The sequence below is a fragment of the Coturnix japonica genome, chromosome 6, assembly GCF_001577835.2.
Source record: "Coturnix japonica isolate 7356 chromosome 6, Coturnix japonica 2.1, whole genome shotgun sequence".
Lineage (NCBI taxonomy): Eukaryota > Metazoa > Chordata > Aves > Galliformes > Phasianidae > Coturnix > Coturnix japonica.
In genome coordinates, this window is record NC_029521.1 from 3,127,106 (window position 1) to 3,152,063 (window position 24,958).

At 37.9% G+C, this 24,958-nt stretch overlaps 1 long non-coding RNA gene across 1 annotated transcript in view; it reads right to left on the reverse strand.

Moving 5' to 3' along the window:
- The window catches only part of LOC107315584, a 64,844-nt gene extending 41,862 nt beyond the window's left edge, over positions 1–22,982 (reverse strand). Inside the window, exon 1 of the long non-coding RNA XR_001555972.2 lies at positions 22,921–22,982. This is a non-coding gene — a long non-coding RNA (uncharacterized LOC107315584). The remainder of the gene's footprint in view (positions 1–22,920) is intronic.
- Positions 22,983–24,958: the final 1,976 nt, after the last annotated feature.

Consider the following 24,958-nt stretch of genomic DNA (forward strand, 5'->3'; position numbering starts at 1 on the left):
GAAGAAGATAGAAGATGCCTACCTCTTTCTCTCAGCAAAAGGGCACACGTGAAATCTGCGAAGATGTCAACTGCCTGATATATAGGAAAAGCAAAGACCCAGTGCTTCTGAAGGCAATTTTATGATCTTCTGGTTACAGCTCATTAAGAGTACACTCCCATCCCATGTTTTCCAGGAACAAATCTTTCTACAATGAGGCATTTATAGGAGAAAAAGAGTTTGTACAAACAGTAGAAAATAGAACTAAGTAACGGAGCATTTCAACAAGAAATCCAGTTTGATAACAATCAAGTCTATTGTGGAAGCATTTAAATCCTCCCCTCAGGACTTCATTCAGAAGACCCAAACAAACAAATCATACCAGTTATTCTGCAGCACATTACATAATGATTGGACAGATAAGTACGATAGGAAAGGTGTTACAACAAAGGTGTGATGATGGAGAGACTGACAGAACAGAAGGATGCTACAATGGAAGGGAATCGGCAGATTCTAAGTACATGGGGGAAAGCTTCATCAAAGAAAGATATCCAACTAGAGATCCTTCCCCAGAGGCAGTCAGCCCTTCAAAGAAGTCTAAGAGAGGTGCAGCCAGGCTCCAACTCTTTGGAATTTGAATTACCTTCATCTGTGCTCCCAGGGCTGACTGGATCATTTCCACAGGTGCTCAGTCGGGTTCAGGCTGTGACTCAGCAGTTCTCATACAAATCAATATCCCAAATTTCTTGGTGAGCATCCCACAGTCTTTTTTTTTTTTTTTTTTTTAATCTTCTTTGCTGGGGATTTTTGCACAGGTAATAGCTTAGAAATTAGCAGGATATTTACTCAGGATATACGTGAACTCCACAGTAAGTATGACTAGAGGGTACAATGCAATTTCCTCATTTGATTTTGTTAACTGAAAAGGTGTTCTTTTGGGAGGTACTTACCTAGAAGCTGAACAACAGATACTATGATCCACAATTTCAAAATCATGTGATTACAGTGTTTTGTAGTATATCGTATGCTATTTATACAGTATATGAAACAGATATTCCCAGATCCACTATCCTCCCTGAAAAAACTTCACACTAATTAAAATAAGTACTGTATTGCATATAATCTAATTTACATCATGACAGCCAGTACATCCAATAAAGTATATGGACATAGAGAATGTAAAGCCCAGTGCATCCAGCAGCTGGGATTTACTGAGCAGAAAAGGACATCCTGCACCATGAGCATCTAACAGCATGCCAACTGTTTAATCCAGCGTACCTTGCTTCCTTTCACTGTGCTGAAAGGTAACAAGCACACCTATCCTTGGAGAAGATAAGCCTGAAATTCCAAAACAGGAGAAAGGCCGCAGAAGAAGATGAAAATCCTTTCTGACTTAAGTCAGAACAAGGCCTTTGCCTAAATATCCACAATAAAAGAGATTGAATGTCTTCATTAACACAAAGAAAGTGGCACAGTAATGGAACAAATGCAGCAGAGACTAAGTGACAGTGACCGGGGCCAGCTGACAGCCATAGGATTGTCTAACAAGCCCCCATCAAGGCACGCAGCCTGTAGGCAAGCCAGGAAGCCAGGTCGCCAAGGGAAGCTACACAAACAAGCATGCAGCTTGCATCAGGCAAAGACCAAGCAGACTCTAAAGCATGCGACTCCTGTGGATGTGTCAACCTTAAACAAATGGAGTCCAGCGCCCAGCATCCAAATACGTTTTCCTCAGGTGCTCAAAAATACATGTTACCTTCACAGCACCTCTCTCACTGGGATAACTATTCTGAGGAGTTGATGTGGTGACTGAGTAAAAGCTGCTCAGCTCTGTACTTGCTGATAGGAGGAAAGGAGAAAGTAAAAAGTATACCGTGGTGGTGACAGCAGAAAATAAATTACCTGCCACCAGTGCTTTCCTAACAAATGAAGGCCATCAGCCTCTTTGGCATTTACATTTAGAAGGATATGAATGTATTTTTGCCCCAACTATATGCCTTTTTACATAAACTTACTCGCATACCAGCTAGTACCTTAAGTTCTGCTTAACTGCAATGCAAATGAAGACTAAATTGTAAACTGTAAACCTAAAACATCCCTCAAACTAAACATCTACGCAGAAGACAAATGAATACACAGAATGGGTATTAAACCCAGCAGAAATTCACAAAATAACCAGTTATGGTTGTACGGATGACCCTTACGAAAGTTTTGTTGCCAAGACTCTACAGCGTACAGTAAAAACTACCATTCTAACATTTTCAGTTTCTATCCAAATGTCTAGAAATGCTATAAAAAACAAATAATGCTGGAAGTCTATCAAAAATCACCCAAGAATCCTAAAAGCTGAGGACAAACTTAGAGAATGAGCTTAGAGGAAAAAGGAATTTTCCACAAGCAGTTTGATAACTCTTAGGAATTACACAGGAAAAGAATTATATCTGCATCAAATAAATAATGAATTGTGCTACTCACAGCTGGAGGAACATAAAGAAAAGAAGCATAAAAACATCCCCTTGTAGCACTTGACTAGAGTAGAGAAAAAACAAAAAGATAAGCAAAATGCTCAGATCAACCCAGGTTTCTGAAATTCAATAGAATTGGAAGGATTCAGACTGAGCAGCTAATTATTTGCATAGCCATTTCTGACAGATCCAACTTGTTTGTCAGTAAAAATTCATCAATACTAAATTGAAGTCATTGCAGTGATACTCATTGTGGCTAATTATGAAAGAAATGCTAGTGTACATCGACATGCGTAACTTTGAGATTCTTTTCTAAAATAAGACCTTGCTTTGTAAGAGAAATAGCAAAAGACAAATATGCTATGCATAAACATGTGATATAAATGTAGGTAACCTGAAGGGCTTTTATATGAGGGATGCTCCAAAAGTAATGCCTCCTATTTCATTATGTCAGTGCATGAAATCAGATGTGGATGTTGGCAGTCTGGCAGGAGAGGGTGAACCTTCCCACCAATATTCCATTACTTTATGTTGCTGTGTGACAGATGGTAGTGGAGAGGCAGTCTCACAGAACTGTGTCTGACATTTAAGTGCACAGTGATGTGGAAATTGAATTCCCCTCTGAGGACAAAATGATACTCACTGACATTCAGTGACACTTGTTGAACATTGATGTAGACCTAACAGTGGATGTGAGCACAGTGAGGTGGTGGCTGGTGCATTTCAGCAGTGGTGACAGTGGATCACCTCCAATGGTACATATTTTTATAAGCATGGCACGCAGGTTCTTGTGCATGACTGGCAAAAATGCATAGCTAATGGTGGTGACTATATTACAGAATAGTGTTTTGTGGCTAAGAATTTGCCACAAACTATGCTATTGTGCTCTTTGCACCTGTTGTAGTTTCCATGGAATTAAAATAGGAGGCATTATTTTGCAGCATTTTAAAAATTCATAGCTCTAATACTTACTGTGCAAAGCCATAGTAAAAGGCCAAAATTAATTCACATCTCACAATAAAATAATGCAAATTGAGACAGACATCTTGCCAGTTTTAATAGAAGCTGACCACTATTATTCTAGATAAATAGCCCTGTATTCAGATATACCTTATTGACAGATAAAATTTGCTGCTCAGTTATGCAGCAGGGCAATGAATGAACAAAACGAAATGAAGAAAAGCAAGCAGATATCTGGCATCAAAAGAATGACTTTGTAGGATAAAAACAAGTGAAACATGGGGATGAAATGAATTGGAACTGAATCTATTTGCATTACAGATTGAACACGATGTGCTCAGAAGAAAGGCAAGCAACACTTCACTGAGCAATAGCACAATAAGCTGAAAATCCAAGCAACATTTTTGTATTCCAGAAATAAGTTTTTGTTGTTGTTAACACTTCAGTCATAGATTTTTTTCACCAAAACTTGTTAGAATATATATATATATATATATATATATATATATATATATATCCTGGTTTGCATCTCTATTTTCAAGTTATGTCATAGTTCTAAATATGTGCAAGAGCTGTGGGAAAACTGACAGTTCTTGCAGCTTTTCAATTACTTCATTTTTTATTTATAAATATTTTTAACAGACACAGTAATGTGCTTTTACTTCCTCTAATAAATTGCTCAGTTTCCAACTCCATACACATAGCAAACCCATTCACATATTTGTAAGCATAAACAACACAAAGGCTAAAAAGACCCAGTTTGTTTAAATGCCACACCAAGTTCACAGACTTAGGAGAATGAAAAAGTACTGTTTTCTTTTACAAGAGTTTATAATTAACAAGGCACACTGAAAACAAGAAATAAAAAAAATAATAATTGACCAACCAACAAAATCCAAAAAAGCTAAACTCCACATCCATACCAAAAGAGAAAGAATAAATTATGGAAAAGATCTCTAATCTTTCTATTTGTTTGCAATGATTCTGGAGAAGCACATTATGAAAAACTCCAGTAGACTATTCAGGTTCCTCACATCTAAACCTCTCAGGATATATTTAGACATAACAAGCAAATGATACATTTGATTGTATAATCACTCTCTCCTTTTCATTCTTTTTTTGTCTTCTATTATCATCTCATCTTCTGGTCTACTATATTTTTTTCCATTTTATTTGCTACTGAAAATTGGATTGTTCTCCGCTATTGCCTGCACTGTCCCAGTAAGAAGGCCATTCCTGATCCTCTAAATTACCAAGTGTGTTTGCGACCAGAAGAAGTGAAGTTCTGGGTGGTGACTTTGGCTTTCATTGGCAACAGCTGTGCTGAATCACTTAAGCCTATGGCAGTTCCCTAAGGACTACAAAATTAAGGGTCACAGACACAAATTTTGCAGGATTCACATAGCCTCAAAAGCAACATCAGAGCCAGAAAAACATCAAATTTTATATGAAAACCATATGGGTGAAGAATGAAATCCTTATCTGATGAGTTAAAAAAAAAAAAAAAAAATTGAATCAATTTTAGTGCTTTAAATTCTAGGTCTTTCTAACAAAACTTTAAATCAATCCCCATAAATGGAGTAAAAATTCAATGTTATGCCCTTCGCTAACAAAGGACTGTGTGGCTGTTGTAACCACGGGGACTGCACTGCTAGGAAATTTAAAAACTTCTGCTTCAGATGCAACATGATTTCACCAGTCACGAGTACTCCTGCAATTAAAACAAAGCTTCTATTGACAGAATTCAATCACAAGAACACGTATAATCTCCAAATAAAAATATTCCTCCTGGTTTGCTGACGCCTCTCAGAAGGAAAAACATAAATATTATACACACCTTTAAGTAGCATCACATAATATAACCTGAGAAGCATGCAGGTGCTCGGGTGGCCAGTAGCCTAGATGTTTATTCAGAGGATGTATAGAGTAGAAAACACTGAACAATTTGTGTAACTCATCAATGTAACAATATACATATTAATTTTTAACAGTAGCAGTTTATAAGAAAAACATTACAATCACTACTGCTTCCTGACTAGGTGATGCATATCCATCTCAGAAGACATAATGCAACTGACGACTCTTCTTACAGTTCATCGTTCCCTCCCTGCAGAGGATTCTGAATCCAAAAGCATCATGAGGATTTACTCTAAAATTCAAACATTCTGCTGCAAATTAAATTTTCCATGAGTTTTCTAGAGAGTGTATTCACTAAGCACCAACACAAGATTTTTACAGGAGAATAAGAATGCCAAGTAATAATGATGTACTTCCTTTTTCTCACCATTCTGCATGTGAGTTTGCTCACATGGAAGAGCTGCAGCAGCAAGGCTGTCCCTCTCCAGCTGGGCCGCAACACCTCAAGGCAAATTACTGCTTGCAGGAGAGCTGCCATTTGCCACTGCTCAGCAGAACTTACAAAAAAAGACTTGGCTGAAGAACCATGGCACAATACAACATGGAGCGCAGCAATTGCAAGAAATACACCATGTCTTGTAACTGCAGATCTTATGCATTTGTAAATGTTGAGTACTATTCTGAAGGAAACTGACACACTATTTACTACAGTCCATTAAAATAGTTCAAGATTGGCCTTTTCCATCTTGTGCTGAAAAACCGAGAGCTTGAGGTGAAATGCTGAGATTTCCAGTGAGAAGAAACATTAGCAAATACTGGCTTAGTTTCAGCAATGGGACAACTGCCCTAAATATCCATGTTTTCTCATTTAATTGCCAAGTGAATTACAACGTAGAATTTCAAACCCCATCATCAAGTTTTCACTTACGTGGGACTTTATCCAATGTTTCTAGTACTTCTTAGTGTTCATTCATACTGTACCAAAGCAGGAAATTCTATTAAAGTGCTCAATTATTTTTTCAATTACCTGCAGTATGATGCCAGATTTGGGAAGTGCCACCTCATTTATTGGTATTCACCATCCTCAAGCTGTCAGCATCAATGCTCATTTTTGAACTGCCAGCTGCCAAGCTGCATTTCTAGAGTTGTTATGCATCTATGCTTCAGCCACACCATTCCCATCATTACTTAGAAAAACTTCTCTAAACTCCGAATCCTAAATTAGATGTTGTGCAGTCACCCACAGAAGGGTATCTGTATCACTAGATGCAGGATTCTTCACTCATCTCTTCAGACAAACATTTGATCTAGTGTTCATCATGCCATGAAAATAACATCCAAGTACCCACAGAAATTAACATGCAAAGGGAAATATTTACTCTGCTCCCTCAACTAGGCTACAGCAGTGAATGTTGTTTTCAACAATATTATGTGGTTTTATCCCTTTTTTTCCTCTTTTCTTAAGCAAAGTTGAACTTCTAGAACTTCCAAAACAAGCAATCACTCAACAACATGCAGCCATAATGTTTACTCTTTTAACACAAAAGTATCAGCATGTATTGTTTAGAATACTGAAAGCAATTTAGAACAGTAAACAATACCAAAATCACCACTGCCTTCAAGCAAAAAATCCAGATAGAGAGCATAATTTCTACTTGCATTTTGTGTATTCTGTAGCAAACTGTTTTCAGAAACACGTAGGTAAAAAATCCTAGCTTGCCTGCAACATTGACCATTAACTTTTCCATTGCAGTTTGAAATTCATCATGGAAAGATAAAACAACAGAACAGCCAAAGCACCTCAGGCTCTGTCTGAAGTGTAATTCAGAAACAGCCTTGACTCTTCTCCAATTGTACTGCCGTATTGTGTGGTGGTAGAGCTGTAGCTACTGGTGATTGAAGGACAAAGTAGGAAAAAAAAAGAAAAGGTAATAATGGTCAGAACAGCTGGCATGCTGGTACAATGCAAACAAGCCCTTCTGGACAAACAAGCTCTCAAATCTCAAATAAATGATCTTTTCTAATTGAAGGAAGGTGTTGCATTGTTACTTAAAACTTGTCTGTGTTCTAGTATCAGCTGGGACAGAATTGATTCTTTCCTTGATAGCAGCTAACATGATGTCATGCCTTGGCTTTAGGAGAAAAGAAAGGTTAATAACAAACCGCTGTTTCTAGTCATTGCTGAGCAGTGCTGTACATAGCCCAAGATATTTTAATCATTCAGTTACTCGTTTTATCATGCCAGCAAGGAGAAGGTGTGTGTGTGGGGGGGGGGNGAGGCAGCAGGAGCTGGGAAAGGACAGAAACTGAACAGCTGAGGTACACTGCCCAAATGGATATCCCATACCACATGACATCATGCAAAAAACCCTGAGAACAGTGGGGAGCTAGATGGGCAGGCAGCTTCTACTTGGGGTCTGCCTGAGCATCGGTTGGCAGGTATGGAGCAGCTATGACGTGTAGAACTTATTTTGTACCTATGAGGACTGCTCCAGAAATAATGCCTCCTACTTTATTCTGTTGCCCACAGTGTCAGAGGAAGTTTTTGGCAGTATGGCTGCAGAGGTTGAACCTTCTCACCTCTATTCCACTACATGCTGTTGCCATGTGACAGTCGGCAGCAGCGGGGCAACCTGAACAAATGGCATCTCTCCTGGAAGTGCTTAGGAAACAAAGGTGTAGCACTGAATTCCTCTGTGCAGGAAAAAATAGCACCCATTGACATTCATCAGTGCTTGCTGAACATTTAACGAGACCAAACAGTGGACATGAGCACAGCGAGGCAGTGAGTTTCTGTAGTGTCAACACTGACATTGTGCCACCCGGGCTGGCATGCATTTTTAACAGTGTGTCATGCAAGCCCTGTTCACAGCTGACAGAAGTACATAGATAACCATGGTGGTTATGTTGAAAAATTATTTCTTATTCTCTCTCCCTTTTCTGTCTTGCTAACCAGTTTTTAATCTCACTCCACCAATTCTACTTGGTTATTTCTTTCCTTATTCTCTCCCCCATCTTTTGGGTCAGAGGGAGCAAGACAATAATTTAATTTGTGTGGTGCTTAGATGCCTCCTGGGTTGAAGCACAACAATTTATATCTATTAAGATATTATTTCCATCTGCAGCCCTTGAATGACCTCTGTCTGACACATTAATACATCTGCAAAGGTCAGAGCAGCACAGAGCAGAAAATAAGCCTGTTTAGCAAGAAGAGCTTCCTGTACATACAAACTATAAAAATGCAAGCAGATACTATTTTGCTTTTTCTCTAAGTACTTGAGAACAAGGAAATCATTCAGTAGTTACTGAATACATTTTACAAAGAGAAGGTCCTATCAATGCTGGCAGATAAAGCCATGCATTATCTTAAAATTCAGATTGGAAAAGATCCCTTCAGTATTTCTGGAAGAGCTGAACCCAGGGTTAAAGTCATTGCTTCAGAAGTCTGCCACTGGCAAATCTTGCATACCAGTATCATTGAAGAGCATTGCTGCCCACGAAAGATGAGAGATGAAAATGAAGTTCTAACAGAGAAGAAATGGCCAGCATATCAGAGGAATGCTCCATGTTAAAAGAAACTTGGAGAGTGTGAGTTCTTGTTATCTTCTTGTATGGGGATTATTACTCCACTCTTTTGATATCGGGCACCTTTTGGCCTTGATTATTCGAGACTCTATAATCCTGAAGAAAGCAAATACATAACTTGATTTGAATCGAAGCTTGAATTAAAACCTTTTAACTTATTTTTTTCCTCCATCTTCAGGGTCTCATAAAGGTATAATTAAGAGGGTTTGTTTGTAGTGTTCACTGTGGTTGATGTGGTCTACTTAGACTTCAGCAAAGCCTTCAACACTATCTCCCATGCTATTACTCCTACACAAGCTGGCAGCCCGTGGCTTGGATGGATACACTCTCGGCTGGGTAAGGAGCTGGGTGGAGGACCGGGTCCAGAGAGTGGTGGTAAATGGAGTTAAATCCAGTTGGAGACCAGTCATGAGAGATGTTTCCCAGGGGTCAGTGTTGGGGCCTGTTCTCTTCAACATCTTTCTTGATGACTTGGATGAGGGCATTGAGTGCACTCTCAGTAAGTTTGCAGATGACACCAAATTGGCACGGAGAGTCGATCTGCCTGAGGGTAGCGAGGCCCTGCAGAGAGATCTGGATAGGCTGGAGAGCTGGGCCAAAGCCAGCGGGATGAAGTTCAACAAGACCAAATGTCAGGTCCTGCACTATGGCCACAACAACCCCAGGTGGTGCTATAGGCTTGGGGCAGAGTGGCTGGAGGATTGTGTGGAGGAAACGGACCTGGGGATACTGATTGATGCTCGGCTGAACATAAGCTGACAGTGTGCCCGGGTGGCCAAGAAGGCCAACGGCATCCTGGCTTGCATCAAAAACAGTGTTACTAGCAGGAACAGGGAGGTAATTGTCCTCCTGTACTCGACATTGGTGCAGCCGCACCTCAAGTACTGTGTTCAGTTTTGGGCCCCTCACTGCAAGAAAGACATTGAGGCCCTGGAACACATTCAGAGGAGGGCTACAAAGCTGGTGAGGGGTCTGGAGCACAAGCATTATGAGGAGAGGCTGAGGGAGCTAGGATTGTTCAGCCTGGAGAAGAGGACGCTCAGGGGAGACCTTATTGCTCTCTATAACTTCCTGAAGGGAGGTTGTAGTGAGCTGGGGGTTGGCCTCTTCTCTCATGTAATCGATGATAGAACTAGAGGGAATGGTTTTAAGCTGCGCCAGGGGAGATTCAGGCTGGACATTAGGAAGTATTACTTCTTGGAAAGGGTAGTCAGGCATTGGAATGCACTGCCCAGGGAGGTGGTGGAGTCACCGACCATGGGAGTGTTCAAGAAACGTTTGGATGTTGTGTTGATGAATATGATTTAGCCGGGAAGTATTGGTAATGGTTGGACTGGATGATCTTCTAGGTCTATTCCAACCTTGATAATTCTGTGATTCTGTTATAAGTTGTATAACAAAACCTGTCTTACACAGCAGTAGGTTTAGACCGCCTCTGTCTACTTTCAGCTCAAAAACAATCCTGTTACACCAAAGTACATAAAAAAGTTCCTCTCAGAAAAAGTAGTGACAAGCATAGGACAAAAGCTGCAGTCAACAGTGTAGCCAATAGCTACATTTCTGTAGAAGGACATACATAGTTAAGGTCAGGTTCCACAAGGGGAAAACACAGGGTACACCAAAACTATGAGCTACACCTATCAGCAAGAAATACTGCTAGCCTTCCGGAAACACTGGAGGTAATTTAGGCAATCAAGTATCTGTACCACTGAAAAGTACTTCCAGTGTAATACAGTACAGTCCTAGGTTTCTAAGGAAATTCGTACTTTACAGACTTGATAGATCAATTTAATAGGCAAAACAAAGAAACATCGTGAGAAATTCATTATACTCATGAGACCAAATGCACTTATATACACTGTTCTGGGATTATCTTTATAAAACATGTAAGTATTAATTTTTTTTTATTATTATTTTTTTTAAGATTTGTATTTCATTTCTCTCCTATACCCAATTGCTTTATTTTAAATGACAATCTCAGGAAGCTAAATGAATAGTTGGTTTCTTCCTGTTGTAAAAAGATAATTTGCATAATAGTAACAGGAGAGTGACTGCAAGTGAAGCTTTTATCATAATGTATACAGATTCAGTCCTGCAAATCTTCTGTCACTACTGTGGGATCATTCACTTTACATTTGGATAACTCACAAAAATACTTTGTCAGTAATGCACTCTATTAGTACAGTGTGTGTAGAATTAGCATCTTTGAGACTAACAGAAATCTCTGGTCTCCTATTTTCTTATATTGAAGGCATTCACTGAAGAGCTTACGCCTTTTTTCCCAATTAGCATACAGAGAACACCCCTTGGGTATAGACACTGAAATTGGTTGCAACTTATCACTACTTCGTGTTCTTTTTTCTTTCATGTCTTACAGGTCAGTGACCAGCTGTCTCACAGGAAAAACTGCAAATCTCACTGAGCAGTTAGCTTTGAATACGCACTTCATTATGGTTCATGCAAACTAGCATTCCTTTTGACATTTAAAGTAGATAATTGTGGCTATAGGCTCACTAATGAAGAGAATTTACCAACAAAAATAACATCCTCGATATCTAATCGCAGCCTCTAATTCTTGCCTCAAGCCCAATAATCTGAAAGCAATGTGTCCCACAAAGCATTGCAGGTCTGTGTTACTTTCCCAGACTGAATGACACAACATTTTCCTGCATAGTAACCTTCCATAGTAGGCTGTAAAACTGGGATAGATTGTATTTACCCGGTGTTTGTTTCCAGCGACAGATAGCACAGTATTTACAGAACTGCCGCACACTATGATTGCAAGGATAAGAAAGAGATGCAGTGATAGACATTACACAACAAGAAGATAGTCAGAACAGGAAAGGCTGCACTAGTGTGCTATACTCACTGTTCCTAAAAATTAATATAACAAATTATCAAGTATAATTTTGTTAATTATAGTTAATTAAATGTGGAGGTTGATGGCCTGACTGTGGCGGGGGTGATTCATGATCCTTGAGTTCCCTTCAAACCAGGGCCATTCTGCGATTCTCTCTTAACATCACAACGTTAATACTGCTTTTATATTATTAGAATAATTACCAAATAAAATACTTTGTGATGGATTTTGTAAGGGAAAAATAGATATTTTGCTGTACAAAACTCTGGTAGGGTTTCAGCCATACAAACCCACATAAGCACCTGTTGCTGTACATGACAGAGAGTGCTGGGAAGTACCTAAGAAATACTGTGAAAACAGAAGTGCTGCAGCTGTTCATATTTAAGAAGAATGTGAGATGAGACAGCACTTAGTAATGGCTTCTCATGGCTTAAGAGGAGTATTCAGCAACCAGAAAGAGAACAAACAGAGCAAAGCCAAACATCAATCTTACCCTGTTCTCTGCTTCTCAGACTGCTTGCCTGTCTATATTAGTTGGATAAATCTCACTGATAAAAAAAAACTTTTTATTATTATTTCATTTTCGTTGACAGTGCCAACAAGGAGAAGAGGGAGCTAGAAGTCAGGGAAGAAAAGTTATCAGAAGAATATGTAAAGGTAATCAATATTGCACAATACTATGAAGAATGCAATTCTGCCTACAGATGACAACACATTTCAGGTTCTCTTGAAGAGGTACATTTCTTGTCAAAATACTGCAACAAAAGGGTTCAAGTTTACTTATACTAGAACAAAATTATTAGAAACATTAAAGAAAAAAAGGAAAAGGCTTTCTTCCATACTTACAACTGAGTTGAAACCTTTATGGTACACAGACTTTAAATAACTCATAGCAAGAAAAATATTTCCCACAATTTAGAAAATAAGAATTTAGAGAATAATGAAGGCAGTTTTCCTCAAATAGTGATTTTTTTACTCACAGTCTTCCCTTATGAATAAGATAGCTGATCATCATCAACTATTTTGTCATCTTTGTACAGATGACTGCTTAGACTAGACAAAGTGGTCCAAAAGATCTAGCAGCTATTGAGTAATTCCATTCGCTACCACAAGAGGGACTAAGAAAGCAGAGGAGAAAAGAAGAAAAAGAATCATCAAATCGTGTTAAAACCTTCATTAATTTCTGGGCCCCTCTGACTTTACTAGATGTATAAACTAGCTCTGTACAATGACAGTCCTCCCCCTAAGGCACCATAACGGCTGGCCACTAGAAGCTCCAACAAAATAATAGGTGTTCACTTAGGTTTGCTACTATGACAAAAAGGAAATGCAATTTCATGCTATATTGTTAAGGAAATAGAAAGAATCAAGCCTGAACATGCCAAGGTGATGATGTTATCTTTCTACTGAAGCAAGTCTATGAGGCAAAGGGAGATCCTCCTTTAATACATTACATAGATGTATTAAATAATCTTTTAAACGCTAAAATAAATTTTAAAAAGGGCACTTACACTGTTAAAACAGGTCTCTGAATTCTCAGATGATGGTCATGAAGTGATGGTCATGAACTTCATGGAATGAAGCTATGATTTTGACACTAATGCATTAACTTCTCTGCCATTTTCAACACACGTATCTTGTTTCTTCATCATTAGGAGGCATTCGAGTATTTCTTCACTTGCTTCATAAAAACCTATTCTCACTTAAAACAGCAGCAGCTGCAAGCTTTTTAACAGCAACCTGCTACATGACAACATATATGAAATAGCCTTGAATTCTTTAACAAAATATGAGTCACACTTCCTAAGAGTGAAATCATAGGCACAGTCTTCATGGGCAAGAAAAAAGTAGAAACAACACAACTCTTGTCAATCAAGGACAAAAGCTATACTTTGGTTTTAGCAGCCTTGATATGAACAACTGACATGGCAACCTAAAAGTAGTCCAGAAGTCTATTATCTATAATGGTTATCTCTAAATTTAAGTCCTTGACAGTCTTGTCTTCCTTGAATTTAATTACTGCTTGAATCATTTAATAGTTTAACATACTTTTAGTGCCCTGACACTGAATTTCAGTAGCTTAGTTACACATATGAAAAAGTACCTCATATTTCTTGTTCTAATTCAACTACTGAATAACTTCAGCATAAAATTACATAAAATGTACGTATTTGATTAGAAGACGCAGTCAATTCCCATCTTCTTTCAAGTTTTCTTTACAGTTCTGCCTGTAAACATTCAGCTGCATTTTGTTTCATTTTCCTTCTTTACAGGTAAGTTACAGGTAAGAATCCAATTTATGGAATTGGATTTCCACCTGTACTGTTGTACCAAACAGTACAGTTTTATCTAAGAAGAGGATGTCTTACCAAACCAGCAGCCCAGGTTGTACATTCTTCAGTCATTAAAGCAAATTTTGTATGAAATCCTTTTTATGACTTACTGACTACCTCAAGATTCATTCTAGGCTTTATTTTTCAAAAGAACCTTCCTAAAATTTAGGAATAACTATCTTAAAAGGGATGAACTTCCCTCAATTATACATTCAATCTGTAAGATAAGACATTTTGGGGAGGTTATTTATTTTCTCCAGATTTCTGTGGTCACAAGACTAATATAAAGAATTTGAGGTCAGTTTCAGCGCTTCATCCTCTTCCCTAGAAGACATCCTATTTAAGAAAATACAGAGTAAAAGAAAAAAATAAAAATAAAAAATGAAGTTCTCAGTATTGAAGCATACTTTCCAGCAAATCCAAGTTGAGTTTATACAATTGTTTTATTTACACCATTATGTTAGAGGGCTGACTCTGTTCCACCCATTAAATAGACATGTTCCATGTCCAGTTACAGAGTGGTGGCATTCAGACTGCTGATTACAAAAGCACCTCCACAGAAAAATACAAAACAGATGCTTCAAAGAAATATCACAAGGAATCACATGAAGTGAAAAGGTTCACCAAACCACTGGGACCCACCAGTGTGAGTTTCCACACCTCTCATTGTAAAAAATGGATTATAGAAATGCAGACTGAAGGAACACCCTGATGTTCACAGCTTACTGAACTCTGTAAGGATTTCAGATACCACATCCATATCAAGCTCACAATAAAAAAAAAAAAACAGTCAGACAATTCAAACCTTCCCTGTGATGAAAAAGTTACAAGTGACGCCACCTAATAGGAAAAGGGAACTATAATTACATCACTCCTATATGTGGTCAAAAGATGACTGCACAGTTGTTTTTTTGTTTTACTGTTGTTGGTTTTCCCCCCCCTCAAATATATGTACATAATTCAGTATTACAAACCAGTCTCCATCAATGCAAGCATTCTGTCAGCAGCCTTCAATACCCACATGTCAACCATGCAAAATGCAATACAAAAAGTTCATCCTCTGTAAACCCATATGCATACATGTGTACAAGCATGACTGGGTACATGATAGTGACTTTGTCCTGAGCTTAGACATTATGTGCTTCTACACACTTCGGTCTAAACTGAAGAAAGCTTCTTTCATTGTTTTTTGCTTACACAACAGATGACATGAAAAATTAGTTCCATGGAAGATGAGTACCCTGGCAGCACTTTGATTTGTCTCAGTAAATAAAACTTCCATAAAGACTAGTATGTAAAGTTAATGTCAGTTGCTAACAAGAGTTAAAGAGCTCTATAGAACACTAGATAGCGTTTGGATGTTCAGATATTATTTTGCAAACACGTAAACTTCTAAATGAAGGTTGGTGTTAGTAGCCATTTTTCTGGAAGAAAACTAAGTAATTACGATCTTCCATTTAAAAATATTTTAAGGAAGGGGATACTCATTAAGGCATATGTGCTGACTTGTATGTACTTGGAACCACACTAGTATGATTATTAAAAATAAACCCACTATCTGCACATCAAAATTAAGCTACTTTGCTTCATCCCAATTTATCTCTTCTTGACTATGGCATGTACATAATTCTTTTGCTTTTATGCCTTCTTAGATTACATCTGCAATTGCATATGCTGCTATATGGTTGGCTGGGGACAGATCTGGACTAAGAAGAACATGCCTGACAAAGCCTTTCCTTGCAGATGCACAGGAAGATCATGGGCTACTACTGAAAATAAGGTAACTAATAAGGAATTTTCAAGAACTGAAAAGGAGCACCAGCTAATCAATGCTGTTCTGAAACAATTCTATTTGTTCACAACATTTTAGAACTCTTTGAAATTGGTCATGGAACTACTTATGAGAAATTCACCTGGATCTGTTAATTCTTCAAAGGACGCTACCACAACCATTTGCATTCCTGCTGTCAGACATGGATATATCTCCATCCTCTCTCCCCCCCCCCTACTTCCAACACAATACTTGATGCTGCCCGTCATTTGTGTAGGTATTGAAATAGCTGTTCTGGAAGGAGATGGCAAAGAATTTGCTTTCCTAGCAGAAATACTAGCTTTTTCAACCTAATTCTATCAATTTTTTTTCACTACTCAAAAGCAAACATTATCTAAAGCAGATTTAATACATTTTAGACAGGCAAAATAGTTGAATTAGCAGTGAACAATGACAGGATTTGTTTACTTTTTCAAGCTATCAGGTTAAAAAATATTCTCAAAACCAAACAGCTGCAATAACGTAACTGGCATAAACTGCTGGTGCTTTGATGGCTTCTAAGCCAGCTATCTTGATATACACACACTGAGCTTCTGACCTACTGTTTCAACAGTCCATAAAAGATTGCAAATTATTTCTGCTAGTCCAGTGAGGTAGAATTCCTGTCAAATTATACCCCATTAAATGAGTGTTGTCCATCTACTATGAAACTATGCTGTTATTGGACCTTCATCCTAACATGACAATAAACTTGAGAACAAGCATCTACTCCATACTGAGCTAATTCGGTTTGCATGAAACCTGACTCCAAAAGAACATCTCTATAGAAACAACAGGCTTGTTTATCAGTTTTGCACTAAACTGATATTACTTCTTTGCAAGTTGAACAAAACCAGGACCTGAAAGTGAAGATAGACCGGTACAAGTACCACTTACACACAGTAGGGTAAGTTCAAAATGCAGCTGCACTCTTCAGCTTCCTCTGCATTGTGCTGATCAGCGGGAAAGGCTATATAACCAGAAAGGTTCATCTTGGATTTGAGCTTGTTGAAGTTCAGCTGGAGCTTCCCCTTATAAGCATACATCAGAACTAATATGCAAGAAACCCTCTGCAGCTGGAAGCACCTGTGTGAGGCTAAGCAGATGGGACCATAAATACACATGCTCATTTACTTTAAACACTTGTAAAGAAGATAAGCATTAGCTCCACTTAACCAATGAGTAGACAAAACAGAAAAATAAAGGACAAGTTCCTCCTCAGATGTTCTCATGTCAGTCATTCTGAATGGTGAAGTTAGTTATTAGAAAAAATAAATACAGCTCAGCAAGTTAGTAAAGCTTCTTGGCAGTGACAGCTAGACCTCCTGTTTAAGGTCTTCATTGTAAAACCAGTCTTAACCTCTCTTTAGGCCAAAGAGAAATTTTCCCAACTCCACAGAAAAGGGGACACAATGGATTTCATAAAATATACCTGCAATGCAATATTCTGAACTTGTTCAGCAGATGACACAGGTGCAAATACCTTATTTCATCAATTCAATTGCTCTCCTTAGGGAAATTAAGATCTACCCTGGAAACTAAATCAATAAAAAAAATAAAAGTCTTTTTGACCTCATAACACAAGAAAAGGTTTGTCTACTTCAGGATTTGTCAAAAAATACTTGTCAGTATCTTGCAAAAATATTCATTAGCTAAAACACTTTGCAACAGAATTTTTAAGATAATATTTCAAAACTTATTTCTGAGTGGAAATATTAAAGAAAAAGCTCACGTGAAACCTTGCCCAAAGACCATTCCCTTACACTAATGACAACAGCAAAGAGTAACAGTACTGATAATAACAACTTGTACTGCACCTCACAAACAAAAGAATGAATGCTGTGAGTGTCTTTTGAGGGACATTTCATTCAACAATTAAGAGGAGAATAGCCTTACTGATAAATTGTGTTTGAAAAACACCTGTCTTCTTGCAGCTACCTAGACATGAGTTATAGGTTTGGAAACACATAAGTTTCACAAGATTTCAAAATAGCAACAATCTCTTACCAGAGATTAGTTCCATTGCACTAACATAACATAAGGAAAAAGAAGTTCAAAAAAGAAGCATTCTCACTGCTAAAGAGATACAAGAAGTATAAGCATGACCATAAAACACAAAGATAATGTTATTTACAGAATTATTCCTGCAGTCCTGTAGATTCTTCCAGAATCAAAGCTGTTCTCCATAGCCAGGGACATTTTGAAAGCTGCCATAACTAAGCAACAAAACAAACTGAGCTCAATTCCTCAAACATAGCAACAAACAGATGAGAGAAGCCAGCTCACCTGGTCATCATGTCAGACATTAGCTTTAACAACCTCCCTTCCCAAAACTATGCAGCTGAAGATGCTCAAGCAGACACTGTTAAGCCTCAGGCCCTTCCACAAGACAACTCTGCCTTCTCTAGTTTATAGAGATCAGTCTTTTCTTCCACTTCAATGAAAAGGAGAACACGCTTTTTTTCCTGTCTCATGTAGTTACTCCTACAGTGCCTTCTCGGCCCACAGAATGCGAGCAAGGCCTCAATGAAGCTGTGCTGTGTGTATTACATTTCCCATAAAACCTTACTTCAAGCTGTTTTGCATAGAGAGTACAATAACTCAGGTAACTCCTGCCACCTTGCCTCTTCCTGAATGAGGAAGCAACAACATATGAGTGAATTAAACATAAAAAAAAATCTGGAAGATTGTAACAGTGAAGTGTACAAGGCTTTACTATTTGATGCTAATACTTAACTACAGAGTATGAAACAAGACTGCAACCTGAACTTGTTTAGAAAATAAAGCTAAAGAGATTATTTGCCAGGGCAGAGAATTACACATTATGCATGCTTCATATTAATACTCTTTTGGCATTTCCAGTGTTGAAAAGCAGAAAATTGCTAGAGCTTTAACATATATTTTACAAATAAGATTATTAAATGAAGGCCTCCAGAATAGCTTCCCACTTAACAATCAGGAAGATCAGTGCAATAAGACACGTAATGACAAGGGAATTGTAGTGATAGAAAGGTGTAACAAAAGAAAAAAGTGCTCACCCATCTCCAAAGGTCAAGGTTCACAGGGAAAACACCACAAGGGAGGCATTCCCAACCAGAGACCCTTCCTCAGTAGCAGTCAGTCCTTAAATGGTGTCTAAGATAGCTGAAGCCAGGCTCCATCCCTTCCACTCACACAGCTGTATTGCCTTCACCTGTGCTCCCAGGGCTGACCGGGTCCTTTCCCCAGGTCCTCAATCAGTGGGTCAGGCCAGGACACAACAGTTACCATACACCACCACATCACCGCCCCATCCAAAGTAAGGAGAGCACTGCAATCCCTCTCTGCTATAAAAATAGATTCAGCACCTTTAAAGACTTTTCATTAAAAGGAGTGTAATCATTACATGCATTTACATGCATTACCGCAGTCAATTGAGAAACTAGTTGGATTCCAAGATAATAATTCTTACTGCAAAACCCAAGCCAACCTGAAAAAAAACTTCACTGTCCAGCTAGCACTTTTTATTCTCTCCACTGTACAATGCTGCAGTTCCCAAGCTAGTAACAAGGCATGAGCATTTTTGAATCCTGCTCCCTTAGGGCCTTCTGCTTTAATTTTAAGCCTCTGTAGGGAAATGGAGCTTGTAAGCTTTGATTTCATTTTGGAGTGTTTACACAAAGTCCTGGGAAATAGGTTTTTCCTGTAAATACTGTAGTTTGTATACATCTATTTTGCGAGCTCTGCTGTGCAGAAAAGCTGCGAGTCCTCAGTGCTGTGGGTTATTGTGTCTGAGAGCCCTGTTAGGAAACATGAGTCAGCATGAAAACAGCCTGCAAAGGAAGAAAATAGAGGAGACTGCAGTGTCCTAAGCAGAAATCATGCATTGCTGCCCATATTTCATCATCATTTCCCGTGGCAATAACAGACAACGGAGAAAGGCTCGTCTTTTGCTAGTGCTTTTATTGTAGTAAGACACACTGGGGCTAGATGGGGCTATTTTCTATGTGTGTTCAGCCACATCCATTGGCGATACTTCTAAATTGCTATACTTAGCAAGCAGATGGGGTGGGCAGGAAACAAAAATCCTCATTTGCTTTGTGGATAAAACAACTGTTCACAGGAAAGCATTTCAAAAAGAATTGCAGAGATGTTTGTCTTGCTTCTGTTTTGATTGTGATCTAGACACACATTACTGTGAACTACTATGCATTGTTCATGAATACAAACAAGGCCTATTTCTACGGTATAACTTCACTTAAAAAGAACTGTTTCCTTAAAAAACAGAGACATTAGAGAACTTTTGCAGATATTCTGACTATTCTTGAGTCAAAGGGGTTATTAGTACATGAACAGGGCTTACACAGAGGAGAGCTGATTTCAGTACCACTTGCATACATTGTGCAAAGGAGCATTGCGTTTCCCTCACAGTTCACAGAAGTTACACAGCAAAATTCAGTTCTCTTTTTTTTTTTTTTTTTTTTTTAAGATCTCTGTTTTCACCTCCCTTTTCCATTTTGTCATCTGATAAAGGAAGGAAGGGAAAATAGAGCACATGAAGGAAGGAACAAATAATTAAAGTGAAAAAGGCATTTTTGTACAAATTTTCATTATAATATCAAACATTTTTACAATGAATAAATACTCCATAAATGTTTATGAACTTAAAAACTATAAAAATGCTTGACCATCTCAGGCTTTAATATTCTTTACCGGCCTAAAAGACTTTATGAATAGGGGAGAAGTAGAGCATTCACACGCTGGCAAGTTTTAGCCAGTGTTTCCCAGAAAACATAGTCATAAATAAGACAGGCAAACCAAGACCAGACTGCATTAGTGCGATGCACTGAATGGATGAATGGGTACACTTGACTGGATAGAGCTCTGGGTCCAGTCCTCTACAGAGTTTTAAAGAAGAATAAAAAAGGACAGTATGTGTCAAATGTGAACAAAGGAGAATTTCACACATGTGAAAGATTCAGCTTCACAAGCTGAGGAAATGGTTTGAAAAGATGGACTGCTGTTTCCTAGGGACAAGCCTAAGGTCATTTAGTCAGCTACTCATTTTCACAAAAAACAAGGGAGGAACGATGGTCTGGCAGTACTTCTTATACAGAACCAGAATCTTAACACAAGTCAACAGTGCAATGACATTGTACCAAGAAAAAAACAAAACCACTCATCTTAAGTTTAGATATCTAAATAAATCCTGATGGGATACTGTTGTGCTTGGCCTGGTCCTAGCCTTGCCTCAGTGAGATAGCAGCGCCTGATGGAAGAGTAAGGATGGGTCTTCAGTATGAAGACACTGAGAAAGAGAGTCCAGGGTAGGAAAATAGAAATGTGAAAGGCCTAGAAGTCATAACCTGTAGGAAAAAGCTGAAGAAACTGGGACGAAGAAGACTGAAGGGAAAATGATAATAAGAACCAAATATTCAAAAAAATTTTTAGATGGAATGCAGTGTTTCTTACATCCATGTAAATGAGAAAAGATATAAGGTTCAGGTTAGGCATCGGAGAAGTCTTAAAAATAGGCTGAGTCCTCTGAGGTTTGTAATCTCCATACCCACAGAAAGGTTCAATGCCTATCTTTTCTAGGATCCCACATTATCTGCTAATTCCATTCTGGGTCAGGGACCTCCTAAGGTCTTCCTAGTCTAGCTTTCCATTATAGGTTTAGTGAAACTAAATATTTCACGTGTTCTGAGACTTCACATGAAATGAGATGCAGTCAGATGATGACTTTCAGAAGTGGGTTTAAAGGTACACATGAAAATGAATGATAATCAGGCAAAATCTGGAGACTAAAATAAAAGCCCCTCCCCCCCCCCCCCCCCCAAAAAAAAAAAGTTCAGTGGGTCTCCAACATCTCTTTCCTAACTAAAAACTTACAAGTGTGGTCATACTCTCTGATTTGGAAATTCTCTTTGTTTAAGGATAACCCCTACACAAGCAGAATCCAAATCCAAAAGAGAAAATAACTCTCTTTACACCAGGAAGATGCAGTGCCAGCACCACGATTCTATTTGCCTTTAGAGGCAACAAGGAAGAATTTTCTTTCACTTCATTTCTACTATTTCTTAAAAAAACAAAAAAAACAAAAAACATTCAAAAAACTAATATCATAATCAGCTAATCTGGGATATGTGAATGAGTGAGATTCTGTTTGTACACAGATACCTCAGAAATCAGTAATGGTGTAAATGAAGATATAGAAAAGTTCATGACAATTAAGTGGGAATTTATTGCAATACGATACCGTTTTTTGTTTTTTTTTTTTTTATTGTAGCAGCCCGAGATGGACTTTTTAAGCACCATGTCATCCGAAGTCTGAAAAATAAAAATGCATATCAAGCAGTCTTGGACTTATAATTTCATTTATATTAACCAGACTACTTGGAGTTTTCAAAATTGATTCACCACCACTGTTTGAACATTCTGTGACAGAAGCAATGCATGTTAAAGCAGCTAAGTTCTCCTTTCAGCTTGCCTAATTAACTGCATTTTTGTCACAGGCAGTAGCAAAACATCAGAATATATCTATATAGGAATTCTGCATACTAGACTGAGTGAACATCAGAGGAAACAAAGTTGTGAACATATGAGTCAACTTCATGATTTGGCAATGATACCATTGGGTATCTTCTTTCCCCAAGATAGCATACTCCCAGTGTTGTTCTTTTTCAGCAACATCACTAAAATGAGAAACATTTCTTATTCTTATGAGCATGTGTGGTCGTGTGTGCTTAAATAAAGAAGAACGTAAAATAGTCTTGAAAACACTGAGGAGACTGAAAAACATCAAATCTGCAATAACATCAAAAAATTCTGGTTGAAAACAAATGCTGAATAGCTAATGCAGAAAATAACCTCAGCAAATATTGTGTATGAGCATACATTGTTTGAGTATTTGCAATAAATACACACATTAATGACAGTCTGAAAATAAACTACGTAGAAGGGGATTTGAACATTGAGAAGAACATGTTTGTTGTGAATAATTTATCCAGTTTCAATATTTGCTCTTACGTACACTGGAATTGAATTACTCATATCTACACAAGCATAACTGTCAGAGTGTTTCAACTCTACCTTCTGCCACAGGTTTCTGTACGACCTTGAGCACGTTATAGTTTCTTTGTTCATCACCTCCGCCATCTGAAAAACAGCAAAGAATGAACTCACAGAATTGTGAAGACTAAAAGCTTATGATGCACACAAGTAATGTTACATCAGAACGGGCACTTAAACCTTTTGAGTGACTTCTAGGGTGATACTGAAGGAACTTGTAGTACATTGCTGCTATTTATGTATAGATAAACAAGATCAAGCTGAACCACAATTCAGTAGTTTTAAAATCGTCCCCCATAATACATCTAAAAGTGAGGATGAACCACCAATTTGGCCCTTACTGAAATGGTAGGATAAGTCTCTACAATTAGGGTAAAAATAAAGGTAACAGAGTGTTTTACTGGCTGTAATCGATATGCAGTTACACTTGTATTCAAATCAGTTACTGCATTTCCTTCATCAGATAGAACTTAAAGAAGTTTCGTACCTCGTTATTACCTCACTCTATTTTCTCTTTCATTTCAGCCTTCATCTTCTGTGACTACACTGTTTCTTAAAGAAAAAGATGTAAAAATAAAAATGACATAAGAATTAAATCCTTGAAGAAATCACATAAACCTGGAGAAAAGATCCTCTCGTTTATAAAAGAAAGAGAATGCATCTAAAAAGCCTGAAGAAAGGAACAGAATCCTTACCAGTTGCAAATAAACATGGCTTTAATTAATACAGTACTAGCAGTAAAACTTAAACAGGCACACTTGCCACTCTATTCCAGTACATAACACTTGGGCTGCAAGGAACCCATTAACGTGATAGATAATTTCTATTAATATAATGTACCTACAAAACTATTTATATGCCACAAGCATCAGACTAGAGGAAGTACGCTCCGGGAACTCTATCAGTACAGAAGGGAAGCTTCACTGGAAGGAAGGCACATTAAAACAGTGAAGGATTTTAATCTCAGGTATACCTTCGCAAATGCAAAGCAATTCCATCAAAGCGTGTAGACTTACTCTAGATTCACACAAATGAATATGACAGACAGGTAAAAGAGAAGAAAACTGCTGCTCAACAGTTGACAAGAAAATTGGAAACAGAAATACAAGTTAGTGTTAGATGGATCTACTATTCTATATGTTTCTAGTGAAATACCTGAGCTTCCCAAGCAAGGTTTTTGAACTTAGTGGCTTTTCCATCTGTTAGTGCACACTGACTCTAAGTTACTGTGTACTACCACAGTTAGAAAGTCTAAAAAAACCCTGCAATTTAAGACAGCCTATTTTCACAACAAATAAAGAAATATTTCAGTAACTGTGAACTGCTTCCACTAACATTTGGTTACTGTTCGATAATTTAACAGCTATTACATCATATGATGTAATGAGGACTCCCATACTCAAATATCAATACCTATTAGTACTCAGCTTCTGAATTTGTCAATACAAAGTCCTTCACAATTTTTACCTCCAGCTCAGCATTTTGGAATTCGGTTTGTTCATATTTGGTACCTTAGAAAGAAAGGTTGTCAGTGCTGACACAAGGAGGGATTAAAGAGAAGCAGTATGTTTTATTCAGCATATAACGTTTGATTTACTGTACCTTTGATCTGAAAGACATTCAAGTTTACTTTAATTTTTTTTCCTGACTCATTGCACTGTGTTCTGATCAATTCCTGTGGATGATGTATCTGGGTCATCACTGCCCTATTACTTATCGCTTCCAAAGAATCACGTGTTAATGTATTATCTGGTTTCTTCACACTGAAATCAACCCAAAAATATAAGTCAGAATCATCCTTTTAGTTTTCTCATATTGAGCTGTATCGTATGAACGTGTGTGCAACCTCAAACTGGAAGAAGCACTTAAAATTACTCACTAAATCAAAATAATGAATTGTTAATTAAATAATAAATCCAAGGACCAGCTTTTTCCAGCCTAGTGATCTATCATGTCTTTTTTCCAACTGACATTGCCCAATAGAATAAAAGCTTGAACCTATTAAAAAATTATGGAGGCTGACAATACAGCAAATCTAGAATGGCATAGTTGATCCTTA